Source organism: Nanorana parkeri, unplaced genomic scaffold (assembly GCF_000935625.1).
Source record: "Nanorana parkeri isolate BGI_ZX_2015 unplaced genomic scaffold, ASM93562v1 scaffold737, whole genome shotgun sequence".
In the NCBI taxonomy this organism is placed as follows: domain Eukaryota; kingdom Metazoa; phylum Chordata; class Amphibia; order Anura; family Dicroglossidae; genus Nanorana; species Nanorana parkeri.
This window is the reverse complement of record NW_017307005.1, coordinates 335,073-346,775: the sequence shown is the minus strand read 5'-3', so window position 1 is coordinate 346,775 and position 11,703 is coordinate 335,073.

The window sequence follows — 11,703 nt, the reverse complement described above, 5'->3', positions numbered from 1 at the left end:
AGTTTATGTCAGGTAGAATCTGAAAAGCAATGGTAACACATAAGGTCTTATTGGCACAATGGCACTTAATAAACACTGAGGAGTTTGGGACACCATGGCACATATTAATAAGGGGTGTATATAAACATCTGAGGATTCTGGCACAGTTCTAGAATGGTCATGATGGGGCAAATGAGGGTGTAGCAACTTGTGGAAAGAAAACATAATGAGGGTGCATGAGTATGAAGCAAGCTGTGGGCAGAAGACAAAGGTGGTTGGCATGATGGTGGCACATAAGAGTGAAAAAAGCTGTTGACACTTGACATAGGTTGCTGGTATGATGTAGGTGCACAAGGTTGAACATATGAGCAGAAAAATTAGGCAGGCATTGTGAGGGCACATAAAGGTGAAGAAAGATGTGAGCAAAAGATGACTGGTTGAAAAGAGGTGTCTGGCATGATTGGGGTGCATGAGAGAGAACCTGTCTCAAGAGAACATGATTAGGGAGCATGAGGGGGAGCTGTGGGCAATATTCAAAATAGAGGAGAGATTGTATAGTGACACATTATGGTATTCTTTTTGATAAAAGTAAAGTGAGAGGGAGCACAGGGATACGTACAGATTGAGGATTCGACAGCATGTATGTACAGTGCAGGAGGGAAGAGGATAAGGCACCAGAAGTCTGACAGGATCTAGGAAACTTGGAGACCCTGAGCAAATGACCAGCTTGACCTACGAAATGCTAATCCTGGGTTACAGACCTGAGATATCATAAGAAATAGCCTGGGCCAATCATAACAAGAGAGAGACGTGTTCATAAATCTAAGGGGCGTTTGTATTCCAGAAATCTGTTTTACTTCTGGGTCAAATCTGTCAACAATATTTACTTTCTACCCCATTCATGAACATTAGTAAAAAGCAATAGTCTGTTGTGCTGGTCCTATTGCTTCAATACTTTGAACCACTGATCCAGTACAAGTATATAGAGGAGGCTGTCTAACTTCACTGGATGCATACTTGTTCCATTTCAGCAATTCATAAAGTATTAAAGCTGAAGACAGCCAGGCAAGTAGCATTTTCAGGATATCGTATTTCACAGATCTCTGACACACAGATTGGAGGATTACACCCCTGTTTACTAGGCCAGCTTTGCAGCTTCCGGCATCACCTCTTTGGGCCTGTTCACATGAGTTTCAGGTTTCCGTGGTGCTACTGATGCAGTGCGTTTTTGATGCGTTCCAGTAAAAAAAAAGTTTTTGACGCGTTTGCGTTTCCTGACCGTACAAAATGTGACATGCAGTATTTTTCTGTCGTAACCTGAACGAACTGCACACGTGACAACTGTAGCCCATAAAACACATAGGGATACATTGGGATGCATTTTGAGTGCAGGAGCGTACGGATCAGGTCAGCACACAAAACGGACGTCGTGTGAACAGGCACTCAGTCCATTCTCCGGAGGATGAATCAGAATCACCACCACTGTGCAATCAGCAGGAAGGTGGTATACATAGCTGTACATCCGATTGGGAAATAGAAGAGTTGTCTTCCAGCCTAGTGGTTACATTGACAAATGGTTACATTTTTGGTCCAACAGCAAAATTATTTATTGGGCCGACAGCAGAGCACTTCTCACTCTCCAGAAAGGTCACCTCAAGGTGATTCCCTTTTGGGCCAAGTGCAAATAGAACCTATGCCCTGCACCCCAACATGGCAGTGCCTGGGTCCTGCTGACAGGCTGCTCAAGTTGCATCACATTATGAGATGGAGGTACAGAATAATGCACATTCGCTTCACTACCAGGAAGGTGATTCATGCGGTTCTAGAGGGAGATATTGTTTTGCGTGAAAATAACAAACTGATAACGTAAACGTATGCTTTCCTTTATCAAATGCAGATTTTTGTTATGACTGAAAACACGAAGTGCACAGTTCACCTCTGTCATGCGTTCCCACAATCCACATTCGGTGCACGGATGACTCTCTTCCGCAGTAATAGGCTCACAAACTGTGGAACCACCACATGATAATGTTTCAGAGAAATTCAAACTTTATTCCACATGCATCTGTACAAAGCACAACCGTTGACGCGTTTCTGCCTTACACGGCCTTAGTCATAGCTGATTATTGTTATACCTTCATCACGGGTTTGCTTTAAAGGCAATTCACAGTTTACCTAAAAATATACTACTTAGGACATATGAGTGCAATAAGTGTTTCTTGCAAATACAACCCTCTCCTTCAGCATCATGTTTTCAGTGCTTTGAAAGCATTATGATACAAGGATTCTCATAGAGAGCTATTGTATTTGCAAGAAACACTGCAATATCACATATTGCCATAATGTAGGGTTACACAGTTACATAGTATTTGAGGTTGAATAAAGACATAAGTCCATCAAGTCCAACCTATTGTGTGTGTGTATAGGTCCCTGAGTGTTCTCATTCTTAAGAGTACCTGTACCCCTGTATATTACGGTCTCTCAGGAAATCGTCCAAAAGCTTCTTGAATGATTCCAGACTATTTGCGGAAACCACTGCTTGAGGCAGCGAGTTCCATACCCTAACCGCGCGAACTGAGTAGAACCCCCTTCGCCCCTTGTGTTTGAATTTTTTTTCTACCAGTTTTAGGTGGTGGCCTCTAGTCTTTGTTACGGAATTAATCTTAAAGAGTTTGTTGCTAATGTTGATATGACTATTTAACATTTTGTACATAAAAATCATGTCCCCCCTTAATCTCCTGACTTCCAACATAAACATGTTTACATTTAGTAGCCTTTTCTCATAGTTCTGGTCCTCCATCCCCTTGATGAGTTTGGTTGCCCTCTGCTGGACTCTCTCCAGCACAAGGACATCCTTTCTGTGTACTGGTGCCATTCAGGAACTTGCGTTTTCCTGCAACAGAAATCCCTAAATTGGCGTTTTACAAATGGCAGCTGTCACCTAAGTTAATGATCAGGTGACAGAAGTTGCATGCAAACGCCTGCACACCGCATGTAAAGATTTTTTATGTCCCCCCAGTGTCATTCTTATTATTATTATTATTATTATTATTATTATGTCCCCCAGTGTCATTATTATTATTATGTCCTCCTGGTGTCATTATTATAATTATGTCCCCCCAGTGTCATTATTATTATTATGTCCCCCTGGTGTCATTATTATTATTATGTCCCCCGAGTGTCATTATTATTATTATTATGTCCCCCCGTGTCAATAGTAATAATAATGACACTGGGGGGGACATAATAATAATAAATTGCACCAGGGGACATAATAATAATAATGAAACTGGGGGGGACGTAATAATGACTCCAGAGGACATAATAATGACAACAGGGGGACATAATCATAATAATAATGATACCAGGGGACATGCTCAGGTGTCATTATTATTATCGTTGCTATTCTATGCAGTGGAATGGTAGGTGGCGAATTATCCACAAATTTACCATGAAAGTAGAATTATGGGGAGAGTGAAATGCGCTCTTCCCCCTAGTTACTGAAGCTGTGACAGGTTGGCTCTCTTGATTGAGAACTGAGCGATCACATACCGCTGATCACTCAGTTTCTGCACTCCCTCTCTCTGCAGAGAGCGGTGACTGTCAGTCACGGCTCCTCGCAGGAATACTCCCCTCTCTGATCCTCCAACGCTGACTGGAGGGATGGATGGGGCGGACACAACCTCTAGAGAGGTAGAGTCAGCTGTCAATCAGACGGTGGGGTGGATCTGGACAATATTTTTTGGATCCATCCCAGCTGCAGCGTGGCTCTGCTCTGTCAGCATATAGCGGGCAATATTGCATGGGGGCGTGGTGGGGGGCCCAAGAAAATGTTTGCCCGGGGTCCAATCAATATTAAAGATGGCCCTGTGCATATTACTGAGCCGTGATATTCATATGCAAATCACGCCGTGCCTCATTCATATGCAAATCGCCCTTCCCACTCCAAGGCCACTGAATGAGGGGGGTGGGACAGGGGGGAGTCAGGTCCTAAAGTTGCAGAATAGGGAAAGCAGAGTTTCGGCTTTGTTCACACTATATACAGTGCGTTCCACTGAATCGCATAGTAAACTCCCCTGTGCATGCTGGGGCGGGAAGGGGTGTGGTAGTGCATTGAAGTCAATAGCACCGCCCCCTGCCCGCAGTGCCACATTAGTGCCTGTGTTGCGGTCCAGTGCGATTGGAAAAAATGGTGCATGCACCAGAACACAGGGGGAGTTTACTATGCCATACAGTGCGTTCCAGCAGCTAAACGCACTGGAACACATTGTATATGGTGTGAACAAGCCCTTAGAATTGGCCGGTGGAAGAGAGGTGAGATACTGTGCATCCACACTGCCCACTCTGTGTACCCGCCCACTGTTACCCTCTCTGTGCACCCACCTACACTTCCACCCACTCTGTGCACTCACCCACTCTGTGCACCCACCTACGCTTCCACCCACTCTGTGTACCTACTCGCTTTTCCTTTATGTGATGCTTTACATTTTTATTCAGCCATACAGGTTTTGTTTGTGATCTTTTACTTTTATTACCCAACAGTATACACTTGGCAATGGCAATATGTAATGTGTTTTTAAAAAATTCCCACTTTTGGTCCGAGTTCAGATTGTGAAATACATTTTCCCATTTGATGCCCCCCACTAGGTGGCGCAGTTTTTCAAAGTTAGCCCTTCTGAAATTAAGGGTTCTTGTCCTACCAGCCCGCATCCCTTTCCTGTATCCAGTATCCAATATTGAAAGTAATCACATTGTGATCACTATTGCCCAGTGCCTCCCCAATAACAATATCCTCAATTAACTCTGCATTATTAGTAATGATTAAATCTAGGATTGTGACCTCCACCATCTGGTCCATGAAATTGTCTCGCAACATGTTCAGAAAGTGGCCCGCCTTTGTTGAACTTGAGGTTCCATTAGCCCAATTTATGTCCGGGTAATTGAAGTCGCCCATCACAACTACATTGCCCTCCCTCTCAGCTATTTCTATTTCGGACTGTAGATGAGCCTCCCCCTCCTCCCCTATATTTGGAGGTTTATAACAAATACTCACAATTAGTTTACGACGGTCGTCCGTCATATCCACGTCCTCCCCACTATTTGACGTGATATCGTCCCTTATATGCATATTTAGATTATTTTTAACATAAATGCATACCCCCCCCTTCTCCCACCTCTGTCCCTCCTAAACAGGTTGTACCCCTCTATATTGGTGGCCCAATCATGTGCGCTGTCTAGCCAGAAAGTGGGATATATTCCCACTATATCGAGGTCATCCTCGAATATCATAAGTTCAAGCTCTTCTAATTTATTTGCCAGACTTCTAGTGTTGGTGTACATACATTTAATTCCTGTCTTGTTATGGGACAAAGGTTTAAGTGATATTGGTATGCCAGTCTTACTTATAGTATCTTCGGCTATAGGGTTGCAGGTGTATTCTTTATTTGTAGCTGCTCATAAAATCAATAGGGTTGGCAGCTAAATTTACCATAGGCCAGGTATCCCTAATGTTTTGTTCGTTATGTGGTTTATCTTTTATTAAATAAAATACAATATCACTTATCATTTTACCTTTCCAGAAAGCTGTCATTGTTCACAGAATGAATACCATTGTATAACAGACCCGATGGAATCTCCATCATGTCTCTCATCCCTAATGTTTGCTGTTTCTGAACTGCTTTATGGTACTTCTTCCTATGAGATTGTAGACTCTTTAATAAAATGCTTTGTTATTAAAATGTGTAATTAATATAGATAAATGAGCTGGAATTAATTAAGTTGTAACTACTTGACATTTCTAGCGAATTAGTAAAAGCTGCCATAAATGTAATATAATATCTTTAATATCTGCATGTTTTATGAACCATACAGGAACAGAGCAGAGGTTTAGTGGCAGGATTATCAACAGAGAGCTAAATGGCAAATCATGTGTGCCACTGATGATGGAGGGATATGCATTCACAATACATTTTAATTAAGGGTATTAGAGATGGATGTGAATGGCAGATTCGGCTTTAGGCTTCTCGTTCTACATCCCATGTTATAAAAAAAATAAAAAAAAATCAATAAAAAAAAAATCAATCACTCTGTGTAATTAGCTTTTTTGTCTCTGGTTGGCTTTTTTTTTTACTTTCTTATGCCATTATCATTATTTAAATTTTTTAAGAGTTTTCCATTTTAAATTGTAAGTGCTGTCATAAAGTAATACAGTTTTTTCCCACATTGTATTCCGCAGCTAAATTAAAACCCAAAGTAAGCCAAATGTGTTTTCCTTGTTATGCAGTCAGTCTGCAAAAGAGGTAAAGCGTGTGGCTTTTAAAAAAAAATTATGATGTGTGTATAAACTGTTGTAATAGTTGTCCTGTGTCAGCAGTACACCGAAGTGCCTGACTGCTGCCATCACACCGAGCACAGCATTCTGGCTCTGCAGCAGTCTGGTACCCTCCTGGCACAGTGCTTCAGCACTGAGCATGAGCCTGTTCTTGATTGGGTTATCTTGGCTGAATGGTTTTTGGCCTCTGAGTGAGTCATAACACACTGGTATACTGACCATTCAGACACTATTTTAACTAGCCATGTATTACAGTATTTGGTAAAGAGTGTCATGTCAATAGAACTGATCATGGTGGGGAAAAAGAATGAAGAACAGATTATGGAATGGTGATATAGGATTGCCATCAGGGTAGAAAGAGGAAGCAGAATGTTGGCTGAACATGGATGAAGGAAGGGGGGTCATGTAATGGAACATGGTCTTGGACCAAGGGGAGGCAGAGGATGCAGAATGGAAAGTGGAAGAAGAAGTAAAGACAATGTAGGAGCTGACCAGGGAGGAGAAAAGAGAAGCCATGGTGTTACCTGATCATGGGGAGAATAGATAAAGTGTAGCTGAGCATGGTTGGGAAGCACAGAAGATGATTGGGAACAGGGAAGTAGAGCAGGGACTAATCCTGGACAAGCTAGAGCGAAGGTTAACCGAGATCTGAGACTTAATGAGGGGTGGATGGGAGAGAGTAGCAGCATCTGACTGAGTTCCACTGGAGAGGAATAAAAAGGAGGAACTGGTCATCAGCATGAGGGTGAAGATAGAGAAGATGGAGAGGGGATGCTGGTTGTGGACTCAGAGAGATGTCATGTATAAACCATAATTTCTCCAACTTGCTTGAGGAATTATAGTTCATACCCTTTCCCTTGATGAGTGAATTGCACCAGGTTACACCAGCCATTACACATCTGAGAGTCATACATGCAGTTAGTAGCTACTCAAGGCTTATCAATAATATCTGGACTCAGCTCTATGCAGTGAGCAATCACAGGAAACATAGTAGAATCCCCAGTGAAAACAGAAAGCTTTACTCCCTTTTACAATTATATAGGACAGTAAAGATAACTATATAAATTATGGAGAATGGAACACACAATAACTCTTAGGTGGGCAGGAAAAGCGTTGGAATCTTTGGAAGGAAGATCTCACTGCTGTAGTATTTAAGAAATAATAAGAAGCCAGGGACTGATTTGGCTCACTAAACTCCACCTATACCTAAAATATACCTTGGTAAACCAACACTTCAACTGTCCTGCTTTGCAATAATGCTTGAAAATTAGATTCTTTTCATAGTACTGAAACTGTCAGTTTTATATGAAAGCCTTCCTCATATAAAACTGGTCTTTATCCCAGGATTCTGTGCCTACCATTCATCTTATTGTGAGAGATGAATAAAGATAAGAGGTGTATAGCTATTTTGCAGGAATACTGCTACCTCAGCACATTTTGCACATCTTATTAGAACCCCATTTTTGCAAACAGGCACTCCATGGCCACTTTCCCCATTATATAATATTATGCATTTTCCTTTGAAATATTTATATCCATTTAGACCCTAGTACACTTTCTCATAGTCAAATTGCCTTGTTTATTTGCTGTTCTCAGGCCGTTGTTATTTTTGGGCTGCCTGCAAGTAAATGTATTGTTGGCGCAAAGCCTTACAGAATATTGAGTTATTGAACTAGTTTTAGTGTTCTAGACGATTCATCAGAATATGGAGAGGAAGAAGTACTTTGGCAGGCAATGAAGAAACATTAAAGGTCTCCTTTTTTCATCCGCAAGGAACTGTTTTCTCAGACCGGGGAAATAAATATTCGACTGCAGAATGGCTTCACGGTTTATTTTTCTCTATGCACTGCTACGTATTTATTTGGATTTTAGGTTTAATATTGTAATTACCCAGTATGAAAAATTTTGCATTGCTCGCTTAGATGAATTCCCATATATACATTATCCTCTGAAATGTAATGGGAAAACAGTTGGTAAGCAACAAGCATCGACGTGAGGAAATTATTTTTTAAATGCTTCAAGGCTCGTCTGCCTCCGCGTGCTACAGATACTTGCAATGATGCGCTTGCAGCGAATATTGGCAAATGTGGAGTAATTTGAACATATTCATCATATGTACACCTCTTTAATCTTCTTGAATACAGGCATTTTATACCTGATGTTTTTTCATTTTATGATAATTAACAAAAAATCAGAGCAGCAATGATGAATGTTTTGATTAAACAAAAGGTAAAAATAATATTATACAGACAGATGTATATTACGATTCGTAACTACAGTAAGGTGAGTTAGGATTCCTTTTAGCTCCTTTTAACACAAAAAACAATGCACTTCAATGCGGGGCCCCCGAAATAGTGCAAGCACGATGATCCGGCGGATTCCGTACGTTCGTGGCTATTTAATAACCGCAAACGAGTGGCATCCGCACGGATTAAAAAACATTAGCGGGAACCGCAAACGCTATATGCGAATGCAGCCTTACTGTGGCTCATTCATTTTCAGTGGCCCCAAAACAGGAGAAATCACTGCTGCTCTATTTTCCTTTACCACAGCACATGTTCACTTTGTAGATGCGTTGAGGTGCCATTCAAAATGAATAGCACCACAACACACCATGCGCTTGGTATGTTGGCATGCATCGTAGTAACGCAAGCGTTGGTGTGACTGGGCCATAAGATGAGATATGAGAAAATACTTAAAGAAACCCTATCTCTGTTGATACATGGCAACATGGCAGGGTCCTTTTGAAGCCCACCCCCCAACCCACGTATAATGACCTTCTCTGCTACAGTTGGAGCCACAGCAAAATCCATGTTTCAGGAATCATATTCAACTATCCCAAAACACATCCCATACACATACCTAAAGAAGCATATAAGAGTTGTCTGTAAAACACTGGGGGCTTCAGAAATAATTAAGGGAAAAGGATAGCACTCCATATGATATATTTGCAAAATTTACTTGAAACTTGTGTTTGGATTGGGTGTCTTAAATAAAATTCTGAGTAAAATTTAGAGACATTTGTGGCGTGCTGCCCTTTTTCCAAAGCAAAATGTCTGTACTTTTAGGAATGGGGACACCTGTGGCTTCTTCCCATGATGCAGAGCTCATGCCCGAGCAGCCAATCACCAAGCCCAAACATTATAATGTGATGGAAGAAACTGACATCATCAACACACGGTAAGGTCTGCAGAGCAATACAGTAACAAGTGAATGCAGGTGAGTATAAGATGTTGGGGCAGAGGTGGCTCTTCCATTAGGCCATTCTAGGCAGTCACCTAGGGCCTCGCAATCATGGGGGCCTTGTGGCCTGCCAGGCAGCAGGGGGGCTGGGGGACAGAGGGGGCTCTATTACAGGAAAGCAGGGCAGGGGCCAGTCCCAGATGCCCACTCCAGCAGCGATTTCTGTTAAATTCCTCTCTGTCCCCGGGCCCCTGCTGAACTGACAGCAGGAGATAGGGGACTGTCAGCTGCCACGGAGGAATACTGGGAGCTGTGGTATCCGATCATTAACTTTTATTTCAGACCTTCACAGGTAGAGCTGCCCATATTCTCGCATCTACCTAGAGGGAGGACGGCTCGATGCCGTATGAGGTGATTTAATGCAGTTTGAAGTCCAGCCGTCCTTCCCCGATCTCTCCTAACTGAAACTCGGTACCTCCGTACGAGCGCTGCCAATCAGAAGCCTGAGCTTTTCAGCTGTGATCGAGTGATCACGATTGCAATGCTTTCCAGGCTTGAATGCAAATATTAAAGAAATGCATATAAAATTTTAATATATATTACTAATTATTATGCATTTATTTAATTTTGGCAAAAGGTGAACTTATCATTTAAGTTTTATTTAAAGCTGTTAGCTTTTAATATGATGTTGAATTAAAGTGACACTAAACTCAGGAGATAAAACGTAAAAATTAATTCAAGTACCCTAACTATGAACAAAATGTATCTTATTTGTGTCCTTCCTGCTGGAGGGTGGCTTTTTTTTTGTTCCCATGGTCACTGTGTTATAAAATAACCATCGCTCCAAGCTCACTCCTGTGATGGACTACAATCTCACGTTTAGGTATCTAATTTCTATTAAAATTATAGTCCATCACAGGAGTGAGCTTGGAGCGGTGGCCCTTTTACAACATACATAGGGACCATGGGGAACAAAAGTAGCCACCCTCCAGAAGGAAGGACAGTATCAGCATGAGTTTAGAAATGATTTGAAGACCTACAGCCGAGTGATACTCAAATAAGATACATTATTGTTAATAGTTAAGGTACTTGAATTCATTTTTAAGATTTCACTCCTGAGTTTAGTGAGACTTTAAGCTATTATACTGTATCAGAAAAATCACGCCACGGGCCTAATCATACTAGGCTATCTACAGCACTAGATGCATCCTTTGCTGCACATCCATATCTGTCCCGCATCACATCTTCTCCCTGGCATGTTAGATATTCTCAAGCTATAAAGTAAAAGCTCTTGATAAATGACTAGCATGTGAGAATCCAAAGACCACTAACTAGCTGACTTTGAGGGCGCATTAGAACTTTTTCTATGCAAAGTGTAAAATCCCTGTAGCTGTCCACATTGCCAGGTAGGGCTAGTTATATATTGCCTCGGGTCCATGATACTGCAAAGATCCAGACTCCAGAGTATATAGTTTTTGGTAAATAAAATTCAACCCTGGAGCAGCCTGTGATTTGTTGATGTCTATTCATGGGTGCAGTAAGGAAGAATAGTGCATTAATAACTAGAAGTGCCCAATATCAACTGACACATGAATTAATGAGACCAGCTCTAAATGCTAGATATAGACCTACATTTACTCTATGTTACTAACACATTTCTGCTTAAAGGCATTTTTACGGCCAACTGTTCCCATTATACGTCTCTGGAAAATCATTGAGGAGCACTGTAAAAGCACAATTCCTTTTTTTAATGGCAAAAGGGGAATTGCCGGCATGAATTAAACAAAAATTGTTTTTTTTTAGTTTGTTGTAGTAATGGTTGTGATAAATCTTTTCTTAACTTAAAACCTCCAAACACGTAGCTACATTCTGAAATCTAATATACACGTGCTCTCACAAGATAGAACATTCTAAAATATCTATTAGCATGTGTAACTCGCTGTTTTTATTATACTTTTTAGCATTAACATTTGACATGACCTTCTCAGTCGCTTTGAAGTAGAATGAATGGTTTATGATGAGTAAAAAAAAGTAATAAACTGGCCTATTGCAGAAGAACAAAATATACTCTTTATATAATAAATGTTGTAAAAATCAATTTTAAGGACAAAACTGCAGGTTTAATGCTATTTTCATAGCTATTTAATACTGATGAGGGTTGGCTGGAACAGTAGAATGATATTGAAAAGGAACTGGTAACAAAGAAAGAA